This window comes from Tympanuchus pallidicinctus, unplaced genomic scaffold (genome assembly GCF_026119805.1).
Source record: "Tympanuchus pallidicinctus isolate F22 unplaced genomic scaffold, pur_lepc_1.0 scaffold5, whole genome shotgun sequence".
NCBI lineage: Eukaryota > Metazoa > Chordata > Aves > Galliformes > Phasianidae > Tympanuchus > Tympanuchus pallidicinctus.
The window spans coordinates 32,130,154-32,146,896 of NW_026294769.1; positions in this window are offsets into that span (position 1 = coordinate 32,130,154).

Here is a 16,743-nt window from a genome sequence, read left to right on the forward strand (position 1 = left end):
CCATTTGTCTATGAGGATGGTATGGGAAATACTGTCTGAAATCTCATAAAGGTTGGGATTAAAAAATCCAGTACTCTTCCCTCTTCCACCAAACCTGTTGTCTCTTCACAGAAGGCTATCAAGTGGATGCAATTTACTCTTCATAAATCCATGCTGACTAGTCCCCATCACCTTTTTGTCCTTAATGTACTTAGACATGGTTTCCAGGATTTGTTCCTTTACCTCCCCAGTGATTGAGGTGAGGCTGAATGGTCCCCTGGATCCTCTTTCTTGCCTTTCTTGATGATGGGTGCCTCCCATCAGGGCCCATGGACCTATGTAAGTTTATTTTGTTTAAATATTCCCTAACCTAATCCTGTTCCACCTTGTTGTCCTTGTTCCAGAATATCCCATGTCTCTAAGCATGGTGGTTTTTGAAAGCTGGTCTTAAAGACTGATGCAAAGAACATAATGAATACTTCAGCTTTTGTGGTGTCCACTGTCACAAGGCTGCTGCCCCACTCAGCACTGGGCTCACATTTTTCCCAGTCTTCCTTTTGCTACTGATAAATTCATGAAGTCTTTCTTGTGTTTCACATCCCTCATCAGATTCAGGTTGGCTTTGGCTTTCCTAACTCATTCCCTGCATACTCAGACAGTGTGTATATTCTTCCAGGATTCCACCTCTGTCCTTACATCAACTATTTTTGTATTTGGGTTCTATTAGGAATTCCTTGTTTATCCTTGCTCAGTCTCCAGCTTGTCAAGGTGGACCATTTTTGAGTTTGGAGGAGCTGAATCTTTGAAAATTGGCCATCTCTCATGGATCCCTCCTCTCTCTAGACCATATACCAAGGGAGTCTTTCAAGTAGGTCCCTGATCAATCCAGATTCTGCTCTCCTGAAATCTCAGTTGTAATCCTGCTTTTTGCATTGTTCCATCCTTCCAGGATTCCAGCATCTCATGGTCAATGCAGCCAAATCTGTCCAGGATCTTCTCATCCCTGACAAATCCTTCCTCATTTGTATGTGTGAGGTTCAGCTAAATTCCTCTCCTTGTTGGCTCTTCGATCATCTTTTTTAGAGATTTGTCATCGATGTGCTCCCCAAGCCTTTTGTGTGGCTTGTGCCTTGCTGTGTTGCAACACCATCAGACAGCAAGAGTGCTAAAGACCTCTGTGATGATCAGAGCAAATGTGAGACTTCTACCAACTGTGTGAAGAAGACCTTCTACATACAGTCATAGAACCATAGAACATCCCAAGTTGGATGGGGCTGAACTCCTGGCTCCACACAGGACCACCCAAAATTCAAATCATATATTTGTCCATTGTCCAAACACCCCTTAAGCCCCAGCAGCTTGGGGCTGTGACCACTGCCCTGGGCAGCCTGATCCATGCCTACAGACATCTGGTGAAGAAACTTTTCCTAACCCCCAACCAATGCTCTCCCAATGCAGCTCCATGCTGTTTCCTCATGCCCTGTCACAATCACCAGAGAGCAGAGCTCAGCACTGCCCCTCTGCTCCCCTGGTGAGGAGCTGCAGGCCACAACATAGCCTCCCCTCTGCCTCCTCTGCTTAGGGCCAAACAAACCCATGGACCTCAGCCATTCCTCACACACCTTGCTCTCTAGATCCTACACCATCTGTGTAGCCTTTCTTTGGACACTATCTAATAGTTTTATATATTTCCTATACTGTGATGCCTAAAACTGCACACAATGCTCAAGGTGAGGCTGTTCTGGTGCAGAATAGAGCACTGGTTGTACTTCTTCCCGATTGAATACGGACACCCAGAACAAGTTCACCAGTGCTGTTCTGCACCGCTTGTTGACACTGAGGTGCTGTATGAGAGAAGTGGCACCACTAGTTATTAATAGTGACAACACTGTCTCTAATCTAGTTTTGGACAAATATAATTGAGTTGACTCCTTGTCCATCCCAGGGCAGAGCTCCATACTCCATTTCTGCTGTGATCTCACGTAAACAGCATTTGTTTTTGTTCTCTTATCTCTGCTCATTTTTTTATATACTCTCTATATTGCTCTTTAAATTATAGAAAAAAAATAGCATTGCCATCTAAAACTGTGTTCTTTAACTTTCTATATGTAAGATTTCTCAAAGTCACCATATATCTTATCAGAAGCTATTCAAGACTAATTATTTTGGTAAATAAAAAGCAGTAAATTATACAACGAAATACAAATCAGGGAATACAGTTTTATTTGTCCAAAAATAGATTACAGAGAAAATCTTGTCACTCTTAATAACCAGCAGTGTAATTTCTCTTATACAGCACCTCAGTGACAACAAAACTCAGCAAAGAAACAATATACTTAGATTCCTGTAAATAACATCTGTGAGTATTACTGTGCTTGAAACCAATTTGGGAAAATATACGCTAACTGAAATCTTGTTGTATTGAATGTACATTTATCATTCTCCACTTTTAATGTCTGATATTCTTGCTGCTTGCTTGCTTTTTTTTCTATGTTCCAAGTATTTTCAAGGGTAAAATCATTATGACTGTTGATCCAGTTGGAAGGTGAGGGTCTTCAACACTTCTTACATACACTGCATATACATTTCACTCTTAGCTTGAGAGATACAGAATATTCATATTTTATAATACTTTAGAGGAAACAAAGATATTCTTATGTTGAAGAAATATATTGTGTCATTGTTTGTACCATGGTATTCATCCTTCCAGAAGGGGCTCTGTTTCCCTTTGGCTCCATTTCTGTATTTCATACTTGCCCAGTAATTTAGTCACCAGGACTACGTAAGGCACAGGACTCACTGAAGGCTAAATCTTGTTTCCTTTGCTTGCTCACTTGTAGCTTTCTGTCCTGAGTAGTTCCATCATTGGTGGAAACAGAGTAGGTATGTATTTTCAAGAGCCAAAAAAGACTAAGATATTTTGAAATGTTTCCTTTGCCTTGTCCAAATTTCTAACATAGATTGTGCAGGAACAGGGAATGGTTGTTTGAAACAGTAATGTCTCCATTCTGTGTTACTGTACAGATGCGTATATATAAAATATGTATTGGTTAGGCAAAATATTGCCTAAACACTCCTTCCATGAAGAAATTATTCTTAACATCTAATCTAAACTTCCCTGGTGCAACTTGAGGCTGTTTCCTCACATCCCAGTGAGGAAAAACTGTTTGGGTATTGCCCTAGTGCAAGCTGTCCTCCTGCCTGCCCAGGAGGACCTCCCTGTGTGCTTGCAGGAGCAGGCCCAACAAAAAGTGCTGGGAAGGGTCAGCTCTAGGAAAAGCAGGTAGCGCATACAAATGGATTTTGAGAAAGCAAAGAAAGGGACGCTTATATGCTATTTCAATCATGCTTGAGACTTTCAGCATCCTAACTTAATCACTGATCATTGTCATTCATTTATTTTCTTCAGCCCATTGACAAAGCACTGCTCAAAATTTCCAGAATTTATAGATTTATATCTTCTAAGAAAAAAAGTTTTCTGAGGGGAAATACTAAGGTTCAAATCAACCACTAAAAAAACCTTTATGCTCTTTATCAACTTTATCTTCCTATCAGCTGTTGAGCTGTTGACTCTAGCATCCTCTCCATTAGTCCTTCTTAGAAATTTTCAAAGCTGCAGTCCTCATGTTGTGTTTTTTTCCTACGAACATGAGTGAAAGGAGCTTCTCTCATAACTGTCTGCAGTACATCACTGTCTACATTCAAAACTGTTCCCTGCTGAAACCCACATGAAACCAGGGTCAGCACTTAAGTCGCGATTTGGCATTATCCTATAGCAAAGTAAACCTCACAGCTAGTTATTCTCAAAAGCAATTTTTTTCCTACAGCCACTCTACACTCACTTGTGGCCACATGTTCCCACTTTGTCTACTGTGCCATCACTGTTACTCATCTGATCTTGTAATGAGATGGTTAAAGAAGTTAAAATATTAGAAAAACAATTGCTTTTTTTATATGAGTAGTTTTATGCCTGTTTTATTTCATGAACTGGGAGTAGATGAGTTTCAGTGTCAAAGTAAGGGAAGACAATTAACTGGGGCAGAAGAATTGAGCAGAGTTGCCCTTCTTTGTCAGCAATTAACTTTTAGATCAGCTTAGCCATGATTGCAGCTATAAACACATAGTACACTGAGAATACTGGTTATCACACTGATCCGTGTTGTCTTGCTACCTCCCTGCACCCGTGTGTCTGTAACCACTTCATTTCCTTTATCTTCTACTTTGCTTGTAAGTGTTTTGTTCTGGGGCTGCATCTGTATTGACTTTGTAAACCACAAGTTTTGCAACTTTGCAAGTTTTTGCTGTTATGTTTACCACAATGTATCTTTTTTCCTTCCTAACAGAAGCCAGACATTACTATTTATTGCTTGGTGAGGATGACACAGCCCTCACAGAAATGTATGTCTAGATCATTGTAAAAAGGCTTAGTATTATACCTCCTCAAAATAATGTAAGTTAATATTGAAAATTAGAACATGTCTTTATTCTGATTTAATAGTTTGGTATTTTAGTGCTGGATACAGCTGTGTTGGATGCACACATTATCTGTCAACATCCTTAAGAAAAAAAGAATTGTAAGGAAAATGTATACATTTGATGACCATGTCTGTTTGACCTTTGCAGGTATTTTTCCTGGTTTTATTACTCTACAACATGTTCTGTTGCAGGTTTATGGTATGAAAAACACCTTTAAAGACTGCTCTTGTGAAAAGCATTGTGGAGACAGACACAATGGTTTGGGAGCTTGGTATTAGGAAATCACAGAATCATGTCGGGGATTGAAAAGGACCTGAATTCCTACATAACTGATCTAAAAGTAGCAGAAGGATTCTTATGAGAACTGTGCAAAATATCTTGATCTTTAAAAGACAGATCTTGTTGATCCCTTGTTATTTTTTTTATCCATCTTAGACAGGTCTGTTTGCATCTCATCTGCCTGAACAAATCTGATGGAGAATAAAAGCAGCTCTGGACTGGCTGCAACTGCAATAAGCAGACTGACAGGGAGAGGTGGAGAAAGGCAAACCCAGGAAATGAATTCAGCAGAGAAAATTGGGATAACACTGGAAATATCATCCCACTGAGAATTTGAAAATAAGTTTGAGCTTGAGTCTGTGTTGTTGTCCTCCTCTTCTGCCCTAGGAACTACTTCTTGATATTTCCCTCTCTTTTATGAAACACCTGCACCATATATGAAGTAATCCCTGTGAATATTTGCCTCCCCAGATGTTATATTTCTTCAGATGAGGATTGAATATAGGGAAGACTGCATGGAAACTCAGCAAACTGATTAGCAAAGCTGCCTGGAGCATGCATCTCATCTCAACATAAAGTTTTATGGGACTTCTAAACTGCCTGGTCGTAGCTATTTGCCGCTGCAAGACGAAGTCTATGCTCTCCCACTGTCATAATCAAAATGGCTTTGCTGTCTACTAAGGCATGGTAATTCAGGCTGGAAGCAAGACCAGCAGTAAAATAATCCGAGAAGAAAAGTTTTCCACCAGGGTCTCACCCAGGCTGGGCAAGAGACAGCTCAGACACAGGGAACTTGTATAGCACTGACTTAGGTAAGCCTGCACTCTCACATACCTGGTGTATGTGTTCCTGGGTGCCACTTTTTTCTCCTGTATCAGCTCTAAGCGAGGCACTTACATTTTCTCCCTGGTGCTGCCTCTGGTGCTTCGTTGATTCTTGTGAGTTAACTGAAATCTTCCTAACTCTGTGAGGATAAGTGAGAGTGAGGGAAGAAGTTTGGAACTCTAATTTTTGGTGACTAAACCATTACTATCACCCACTGAGACTGTATTTTGATGTTAGAGCAAATTTTAATAATAATTTTAATACCATGCATGCAAGCTGCTACTGAAGAAAACTCAATCATACATCAAAAAGCACTGATTCATTAAAAATAATAATAATAATAAATTGTGTAATTGCAAATTGCATGGTTGTTAAATCTAGTTCAAGGGAAGCTGTATATATAGTCTGTATATGTAGAATTGGTTGGGAAGAATAGAACTGCTGCTTTTTGCTTTTTGGCAATCTCCAGTTAGGTGGTGGTGTCAGGATGTGAAACACTCCTCTTAGCTTGCATTCAAAACGGATGAAAACTAATCTTAGATTGTAAAAAAACAATCAGTTATGAGTTGGGTCAACACCCGGATCTGGCTTAACAGCTGCAGAACAGCTTTTCCTGGCACAGGGGAGAAGAAGGTGCAGTTAGGGACAGGAGTTGGGGGAATTTTTTCTCTTGATAGCGGTGTGGTTTTAGGTTGGCTGATACTGACCAAGCTACTCCCCTGGAAGGGTATTCCAAGGAGAAATTTTAATGGTTTATAATAATTGGCTCAGCAAAATGAGTTAACTTTTTTTGAATGTATATTTTAGTTTTGGAAACCAGGTATTTTTAATGGCCTCCCAAGTAGACAGATTTGCAAAAGAATGGGAGGATGAAGAGCTATGCTAGTGAGTGGATAACTGAATAGGAAATTGGGAAATCATACACCTCTTCAGCTGGTTTTACTTTTAGGCAAATTAAAATGTGAAATTCTGCATTTTCTACAGTAGTTTGTAATGAAGAAGAATAAGGATGTACCTCAGCAACTCTCTCTCTCTCTCTCTGGTTACATGCTATAATGGTGCTACTTCAACATCTTTATGTGCTATTTAACATCTTTATCAATGACATTGTTGATGGAAACATCAGCAAGTTTGCTGGTGACACCAAGCTGAGTGGTGCAGTTGATACGGTGAAGGAAGGGATGCCATTGGGAGGGACCTCAGCAGACTTGAAAGGTGGGCCTGGGTAAATCTGATGAGGTTAACACAGAAAAGTGCAAGGGTTTTCTCTTGGGCCAGAGGAATCCTGGCATCTATACAAACTGGAAGGAGTGGTCCTTGAGAGCAGCCCTGCAGAGAAGGACCTGGGGGTCTTGATAGATGAAAAGCTTAACATGAACCAGCAGTGTGCTCTTGTGGCTCAGAAGGCAAATGGCATCCTGGGCTCCATCAGAAGAGGGGTGGCCAGCAGGGACAGGGAGGCGATTGCCCCCTCTACTCTGCTCTTATGAGGCCCCATCTGGAGTACTGTGTCCAGTCTAGAGCCCCCAGTATAAGAAAGACAGAGAGCTGTTGGAGAGGGTCCAGAGGAGAGCCACAAAGATGATCAGGGGGCTGGAGCACCTTCCCTGCGAAGACAGGCTGAGGGAGCCGGGCTTGTTCAGCCTGGAGGAAAGAAGGCTGTAGGGTGACCTCATTGCAGCTTCCCAGTACCTAAAGGGAGCCTACAAACAGGAAGGGAATCAACTCTTTGAAAGGGTTGATAACTGCAGGACAAGGAGAAATGGTTTTAAGTTGAGGGAGGGAAGATTTAGGTTGGATGTCAGGGGGAAATTCTTTACAGAGAGAGTGGTGAGGTGCTGGAAAACAGGCTGCCCAGAGGGATTGTGGATGCCCCGTCCTAGAGGTGTTCAAGGCCAGGTTGGATGGGGCCCTGGGCAGCCTGGTCTAGTATTAAATGGGGAGGTTGGTGGCCCTGCATGTGGCAGGGGGTTGGAGATTCATGATCCTTGAGGTCCCTTCCAACCCTGGCCATTCTGTGATTCTGCCAGCCTGGTTTTGTGGTGCGGTGGGGCGCAAGGAGTGATACAATACAAAAAACATGATGTGTGGTACAGTAGGGAGCCAGATATTTTTTATGTGTTTTTTGAGAGTCTACATCCATATTAATTCTGTAAGTGAACTTTCACTAAGCTTAAAAAACAAACAAAAAAAACCTTTTATTTTAAATAAAATTCATAAACATTCCTCAGAATGACATAGTTACTTCTGCATGCCCTTTTAAATTTGTGTTTCAGTTTTCCCTGTATTCCTTTTTCAGCAGTTTTTGACTTAAAGAAATCATGACAATAATTTGCTTCTTGAATTTTGACTTTTTCTTAACTCATGAAATAACCATCACGATTTCTTTAGCATCACATTTATGTTGTCACCTAATGCTAGACTGGCGATTTATAACACCATAAACTGTCTCTTCAGGATCCAGAAACAGTTGAATACATCTCATACAATACCGCAACTCTTGCAGGTAAGCAGTTGAACACTTTTTGTCTTTTGTGTAAAAGCTTCAGGTGATCCTTATTATTGAAAGCAAACCAGTTGTTTCTATTTTTACCTGTAAAAAGAGGAAGTCAGTTTAAATTGTCTTTGCATGACTTCTTTAAAAACTGTTTTTCACAAGAAAATACTAGCTATTATTAGCTTTTTTATTTTAAACATACCTGTTCCTTGTTTATAGATCTAGCTGAGAGCTTTCTTGCATAAGCCAGAAATGATAATGCAAATAAAATTACTGTATAAAAAAGTTGAGCTGAAACTACAAACTTAAAAACAACAGTGAAATGTCTTTCAGAAGAGAGCAGTATCAACAGCCAAAGTGAAATGAAAACTAGTAGATACATTCATAATTTCTAATGTTGAAGACTGGTGCAACACCTGTAGCTCGCTGATTGATTGCTGAGATGCTCCTTTGAATCTGTTCACATCTTTGCCTGAGGTCCTGTTAGAGGATAACTTGATTAAGCTTTAATTTCTGTAGTCTCTGTGATTTTAACAGGGAATGGTTACCAATTCTACCTCCGTTATTTCTGTATGACTTGAGTGGATTTTCTCTACTGGAATGCTATCTACAAACTAATTGCTGATCACAAAAAAGAATCTGTTGGTACATGAGAAATTAGTAGCTCTGTGGTGAACTTCCACATCTAGCCTTTTCAATTCTGTGTTTTTCTTGTATATTGGGCGAGCATCTTAATTTTATGGGATGCTAATACCGATCAACCTCCTCATGGTGCCAGCCATAAAGCACTGGCTGTAGACCTTTGGGTATGTCTGTCTTGATTGCGGATTTTGATAGTACTGGGTGTCCTGGGTTGTACCTAGCAGTTTTGGAAGGTGTCAATTATATATATATACATATACATGCATAAATGGACTGAATGGACAATCCCTTCTGTGCAATAAAAGTCAATACATTTCTTAAAAGGTGGATGATGAATTCTGAATGAAATATCAGCAGGATTAGAAAATTCAAGTGAGCTAGGGAAGTGTATTTGGGTTTGGCAATAAATTTACAATAAGCTACAGCAAAGATATATGAATAGTTTTAAAGGATCAACAAAGCTTGATGCTCTCCTCAAGAAATGGCAGCCTGTTCACACAGCAAACAATAAGCAGATTCCATCTGAAATTTATTTCTTTCTGATTCTTTTGTTGCTTTTTATAGAAACTTTTGTTTGTCGATGCTGAAAATTCTCACACAAACTGTATTTGAGGGGATGAAAAAGCAACTAAGACACTGCAAGAGATTTTGTGCTAGTGGATTTTGAGTCATACTTTGATCTTGATCATGGGTTTCAAAACTTACTTGAGCAGGACTGGGACACAAATGGTGCAGGCTTCTAATTTGGGTGGTTATACTTAAGTTTCTAGACCAACATGGAAACTCTTGAGCGTATTGATTACTCATGGTAGCAGTGTCCAAGAGTATTATTTTTATTAATTATTATTAAAGGAAGGCAGACTGAGGTAGGATTTAGGGAGCACTCTGGCACTAAAGGAGTGGTCATATCTGGCTACAGCCTATACTTTGTGCTCAAATTATTTACCGCTTTAATTTACTGGAATAACTTCATGGCTGGTTCTTTTTGCCTAGTGGCTGCTGAAGGCTCTTGTAGTGCATGAGCTCATGGGGTTCATCTTTGTTACTGAACAAGACTGCCAATGGCCAATTTCTGTCCCCAAGAGCATGCTTTTATACCAGGCTCTCCTTATCTCTGGAATTGACCATCTGTATTCTATCTAACTATTCCTGACTGCGGATCAGGCATTGTCTGGGGGAGGACTACTTAAGCTGAAGGAAAGGATGCCATGGACTACTGCACCAATAGAGATAATCCAGCTTTAGTGTCTGGACCCATGGATTGATAACTTTTGTGACATAGGTGACTGAAAGCTGCTGCAGCAGAGTGATCTCTCCACCACAGACAGAAGCAGTGTCCACCTATTCAGAATGCCTAGGTTTAATTCTCTTGAACAGTATGATACAGGTATCTTTTCTTAGTAGAACAAGAGGTGGAGAAAAGATAGTAAGTCAACATATTTTAATACTGTCTGTCCTTTGTTGTGTATAAATCTGGAAAAATTTCCTGTAAAATGGATTAAACCTCCCCAAACCTATATACATACACTTGAATATACACACAACATCCACAAACATGCACTTGTATGCTAAAAATCAAAGATCACGTTTACTTTGAGGCAAAGGACTGAAGGGCACAATGATCCTTTAAAGTCTTACGCAGGTTGTCTTTATGTTTCTGTGTACTTCATGAATTTCTTGCTATCTCTGGCCATCAGTGAAACAAAAAATCAAAACAGAAAGTTTATATATGTACATGTATATGTACTGGCCTATCTTTGTTTCCAAGTAGACAGTGTTAATGCATGTTTTTCTCGTTAATATTCTAGTTTTATCTATGTGATATTTTTGTCCTTTTCCAACACATCTTAAAGCCACTGATGGCTTTAACATAGCTGCTACTGTTGACAAGTAAATAAGCACTTCATGTTGTCTTTACTTATAAAACTTTGTGGAGGAAATTAGCTATTACTAATTATCGATAATTAGCTATTATCGATAGCTTTCATAGGTCAGATAGTAGCTATTCTTGATTTTACTGTTATCTCCTGGCAGTTACAGACAAAAGGTAAGCAGAAATACTAATTCCTTCTTTCTTCCTTTTTTACTTATTGCATGGTTGTTTTTCTTTCTTTTTTTCCCCAAGGTGAGTGTATGGTAGCAGAGCTAACTTAGTGATGCAAGTGGTAACATTTTTGTTTTATAATCTTTTACTGTTTTGTACTGTGATGTGCCCATCACGCCTTGTTTTTGGTTCTCTGTCCCACTGGGAACATTCTGTAGTTTCTTTTTATTCTCGATTTTTTGCATCAGGGGTGTAATTAATTGGATTACAGTTCATGTTCTCTGCTTGATTCCCAAGAGCAAGAAAACAGAGAACTCCTAGCTACCATCTGCTTTTCCCCTGTCCTGTGTGTTTCTTTCATCTCTAATGAACTCAGACCAAACCACAGAACACTGCTCTTATGAGCTACCATAATACTTCAAAGGAGTTTCTGAGCTCACTGGACAAGAATTTTGGGGCATGGAGACAGACATTACATAGGTCAAGGAATGAGCCCCAGAAAAGCTGAGAATTTACAGGATCCAACAACTGTTTTAACAATTACAGTGTTGTAAATATGAAGAAGATCCATGTACTTGTTCCACTGTAAATAGTCCAAGGAACATTCTCTCCATCTCATTGTAATTTGCAAAAATGTTGATGGAACCTTGACCACAGGATTGGCACTGGTGTGTTATGGCAGTTGGGCAACGGTTGATTGATGAAGTAATGGTATGGGAGGAAATATCTGTAATCAGCTGCTCCGTAAACTCCGGTGAAACTTCTGCCCACCATTTCATTTTCTTGTAAAAGAACTAATGCTAGGGTTTTACTATCCTTATGCTATTTTATTATTTTAATTATTTGGTTTTATTAAACTTTAGAGAAGGGAAAACAATTCTTGAATCACTACAATTATTTATTTACAAGATATTGCAAGAAAAGACAATAGTTTAAACAATAGAAACCAGCTTTGCACATCAAGCTGCACAGACACACTTCAATTCACCAATAGTAATTCATATTCATATATTCATAATTCATATGAAACTGAAACAAGTTTTGAATTCCTTTTGAGGAAAATCCAATTAACACTTTTAAAACCAGATGTAAAGAAATCAACCATGGCATTTGTAAAATCCTAAATATAGCTCTGCGTTGCTTAGTGAAGTATTCTACATCCTGCTTACTCAGAATGCTTCTCTGATAAACAGAATTTGAATTTCTTCAACTGTTGCTCATGGGACACTGTTAAAGAGTTTCAAAATGTCTGTCTTTCTCCTAGCTCTGTATCAGAAGTTGTTTTAGCAAACACAGAATAGCTTGTGTTTTCTATTTAAAGAAAAAGGTGTGTGGCATGAAGAAGTTGAGAACTGCTGTTCTGATAGAGTATCTAGGAACATAAATATAATATCAAATCTTGAACTGTTATGAGATTTTAAGTAGAGAGGGAAAATCTCTGAGAGCAAGGCAATTTCTGAACTGCATATTGCATGATGTTGGTGGAATCCCAGTATGAAATGTACACAAGTCTTTTTGGGATTGATAACAGCAGGCAAATTTGTTCATGTTGTGGTGAGATACTGGCTTTTCTGTACTCCACTGGCCAATGTGATGTGAAGTGGTATAAAAGTTTTTGGAAGAGGAAAGCTCAAAAGGACACCATCAAAGGTAGAAGTAATATAAGTAATGTAGTACAATGCAAAGGTAAATGCTTGAAGAAATGCTTGGATTTATTTCCATTATGAAAATGTAAAATGCTTGGTGAACTTATTTGATTTAATGATTTCATTGTACAGTGTGCTGTGAAATTTGGTGGAAAGTTCTACTGAACTTCCTATAAAAACGAGAAACCAGCCTCTTACAGGTATACGTTAACGACTTTGTAGGAAACAAGTATAAAACTTCATACAAAACCTCATGGCAGTTATTCCAGGTGACACCTGTGCATTCAGTCTGCAATATGAAATCTCTCCTAACATATGGTGGTACAGTGTTAGGTGACTTTTATAGTGTCTCTGTAGATTGATAATGCTGGGAGCTATAGTGATTGCTGCTAATTTACAATAGAGCAAGACACTGTTGGGAATGTTCCATTCCAGAAGCAATGTAGGAAGGTGTATGGCAACCTGCTATTTGCATTGGTTATAACACATTACCATTACTTTTGAAAATGACGGAAGTACTAGGAATGTTTTGTCCTGCAGTAATTTGTATCACAGCACTTCTGATATGCTGTGGTCTGATAGCTGTTGTTTCAATCACAAGTAGGAAATGTAAACTTTAAAATATATACAAAAAATTAACATTAAAAATACCAGATTGTTTTGGTGTTTTTAATCTTTTTTTTTTTTTTTTTTTTTTTTTTTTTTTTTTCGAACAGCTATATTTTCACTACTGATTATATTGTGTGACAAAAAGGGAATACATAAAATCCTGAGCTACCTAGGACTTTATTGAGCTACTAAACAAACTCATCAGTATCAAATGACAAATTATTTTTTTAGCTTGTAATTATTTCTGCTGTGTCTGGAAGAACTCCCACTCTAGACATGAGATGTGATAAACAGAATATTTTGACTGCTTAAGAGAAATGCACATTGGCTAGTAATGTGTCCTTGCAGCAAAGAAAGTACCTTGGGCCAAGTACGGCTAACACCACTGGTGGGGCCACATGTGGAATGCTGGATCCAGTTCTGGGCTCCCCACTACAAGAAAAACATGGACATGAATGTAGGCCACAGAATTCCTGAAGGATCTGGAGCATCTATCCTGTGAGGAGAGGCTTAGAAAGCTGAGGATGTTCAGTGTGGAGAAGAGCAGGCTTGGGGGGGATTCTCATCAGTGTGTATATATGTTTGAAGGGGTATAAAGAGGACTGAGGCCAGGCTCTACTCAGTGATGCCTAGTGACAGTACAAGAATCAGCAGTCAGAAACTGGAGCACAGGAGGTTTGCTCTGAACACCTGAAAGCACTTCTGTGGGGATGATGGAGCGCTGGCAAAGGTGCAGAGGGTGTGGAGTCTCCTCCTTGGAGATCTTCAGAAGCTGCTGGACATGGGCCTGAACACAATGCTCTGGGTGGCCCTGCTTGAGCAGGATCTCCAGAGATCCCTTCCAAATTCAGCCTGAGATTCTGTGATAGCAGTGGAAGAAACAAGAACATCTTCAAAACTGTGTTAATTGTTCCAGTTCACCATACGTCTTTGCCCAGCAATTCTCAGGAGTTCGTTTAGCTGTTTGAAAGACAATCTCCAGGAGCAAAGGGTGCATTGAATTTCTACCCTGCCTAAATAGAGATACACGGGGTTTCCTATTAACTGTATCTAGGCCTTCAGCTCAAGTAACAAATTTCAGTGAGTGTGCTTTGAGATCTGCTGTGCATTTCATCACACATTTGATCCTAAAACAGTACGATAAGTGACTGTGACTTGGATGTTTAGGAAAACAGCATAGAGGAAAAGGGTGGAGGAACTATAACTAAATGTTTTTCCAAATATGTAAAGAAGTTAAATGCTTAATTTATTAATTATTATTTTATAAATTTAAATAAATTTAAATAAAATAAATATTAATAAATAAATAAAAGAATTATAAATATAAATAAATTAATAATAACTATAACAATTAATATAATTATTAATAGAGTTAAATGCTCTTCATTAATGTTTTTTGACATTAGACTAATGTTTTAGTTTTCCCCTTTGCCTGAGGTTTTAAGTGAGATCTCTGTCCTTTCAAGTATAAGTGGTGAAGGGTGAAGACAAATAGTAGAAAGATTTTTTCCTTCCTCATGAAAATAACAAAGCATTAAGACCAGCTGTTCTTTTTATTTTTTTCAAGTCTAAATTATTTGAAACATTCACAAGTCTAAAAGGAGGAAACAAGATCACAGTTCAAGTTCAGAAATTGGGTATTTCCATGGTTTTATTCGTTATGTGTTAACAGTGAACCAAATTCTGAATTGCCAATGGAAGGTGAGCAGATCAGCTAAAAACCACGTATCTGCTGAATGCAAAAAAATATTCAAGCACAGGAAAGTGGAAGTTAAATGAGTGCACCACACCACCAACAGTCTCCTGCAACTTAATGCTTTTGAGGAAAATGTAGACACAAACCTGCTTTTTGAACAAGAATTAATCATTTACCCTGATAAAACTGATTAGTTATGTTCCCAATCAGTAGTGGGTTTTGGGAGGGGTGGTTTTTGATGTTGTTATTTGGTTGGTTTTGTTGTTGTTGTTCGCTTTGTTTTCTTTTTTCACATGGAGAAAATAATTTTGTGCTGTAGGTTTATTTTCCCAGCAAAGTTGAAATATTCACCAGAATATTAATAAATATTAATTCTTAGACTTTTTTAAAATTAAAAAGTCTAATAGCTGGCACAACTACCGATGTAAAATAATAATAATAATAATAATAATTCTTGAGGCAATTAAACATAGATAAATAGATATAGATAAATTTTAGAAAGTACCTTGTGGCATGTAGTTACAACTGACATCTGAACTTAGGATTGTTCATGCTGTTTCTGTCTACAGCAACCGAATTCCAATCCCTGCTTAAGGATGTAGGAGAACACCAATCAATTTTGATTTATCTGCACCTGGAGTTCAGGAATTAGCAGAGTAATTTGTGTTACAGCATTTCCTCAGCCTCATCAGCAGTAGGATGCACCTCAGTGAAATGGCTATTGTTTTGCAGCATAACACAAGACTACACTTGTTGCACAGTGTTAATGGTGGGAAGGAAATGCAGTCCCATTTAGTCTCTCTGGTAACTCTTCTGTTGGTTGCAGGCAGTATCTTAATTTACTATCATCTGATTCTCATATAAAATCAAGAAAATCTGATTCTGATGGTTGGCATCATTTTGAAATGCTTCACAGATATTTAGCAGCACTGTTTTTGCTACAGAACATAAATGAATGAATAGATTACAGCACTGCATATGGAAATTGTGATGATGATGATGATGATGATTATTTGTCTTATTCCTATTTTTTAGTGTAAAAGATGTTGAAATAAAAGTTTCAGAAATAGAGGGGGAAAGAATCTGAAAAGGAAGAAAAATACCTGTGTCCCAGAACAGCTGTGATGGCTGTTATAAAGTTTTTGAAATTTTAACAGGCAGTAACTGTCTGCAGTGCATTTAGCTGCTGAATGAACTGGCTTCTTCCTAAGCTGAGCTCTGTATTTTTCTTGAAACCTAGGGGAGCTGCAGTTATGCCAATCCTGATATGCTTGTTCACCCTGCACTGTTGAGAGGCCTGCCTATTCTTTTTTTTTCTTGCACATGTCATTTGCCGCAAAAATTTATTAACGTGTTTTGCAGGAGCTGATGAAAACCACGTTCCCTCAGTGAATTCCTCTGGAAAACAAGTGGTATCCTTTATGACCTTGTAATACAGCTATATAATTCTTAAAATGTTATTTGCTTTAAAACCTAGCTTGTGAGCTGCATATGCACCTGATCATTCAACCTCATCAGATCGTGTCTTGCGGTTTATGATGCTGCTTTGGTTCCCCAGACCAGACAATGCACTTGCAGGTAAAACTTCTGCTTCGTATGGCTTCCCTTGTGCCTGAGCTCAGTGTTCAGTAAGCTCACTTGCTGTTACTAACTCAGTATAGTCAAGCAAACATTATAGCTTAGAACAATAGACAAGTATATGCCTGATTCTTTTGTTCTACCTTCCTACTGTACTTTTGAATGTTTCATGAGGTTTAAAGCTGTAGTGCACTGTACCTCATGGAACAAAGAGTTTGACTTAAGTGCAGTATTTGCTTTGGCATCTGTCAGCCTGAAGATTCAAAAAGAAAAAGACATGACCATAAAAGATCATCAGTCAAGAAAAAAATAGGGCAGACTGTGACATCGACTATAAATTTGAACAAATCTACTGAAATTGCTAATATAATGTAAAGTCATGGTTATTTGAGGATATTAAACATCCTGTCATAGTTTTGCTTGGCCATTTTCACTAGTAAATAAGTTAACATTTGCAAAACTTATCCCATTA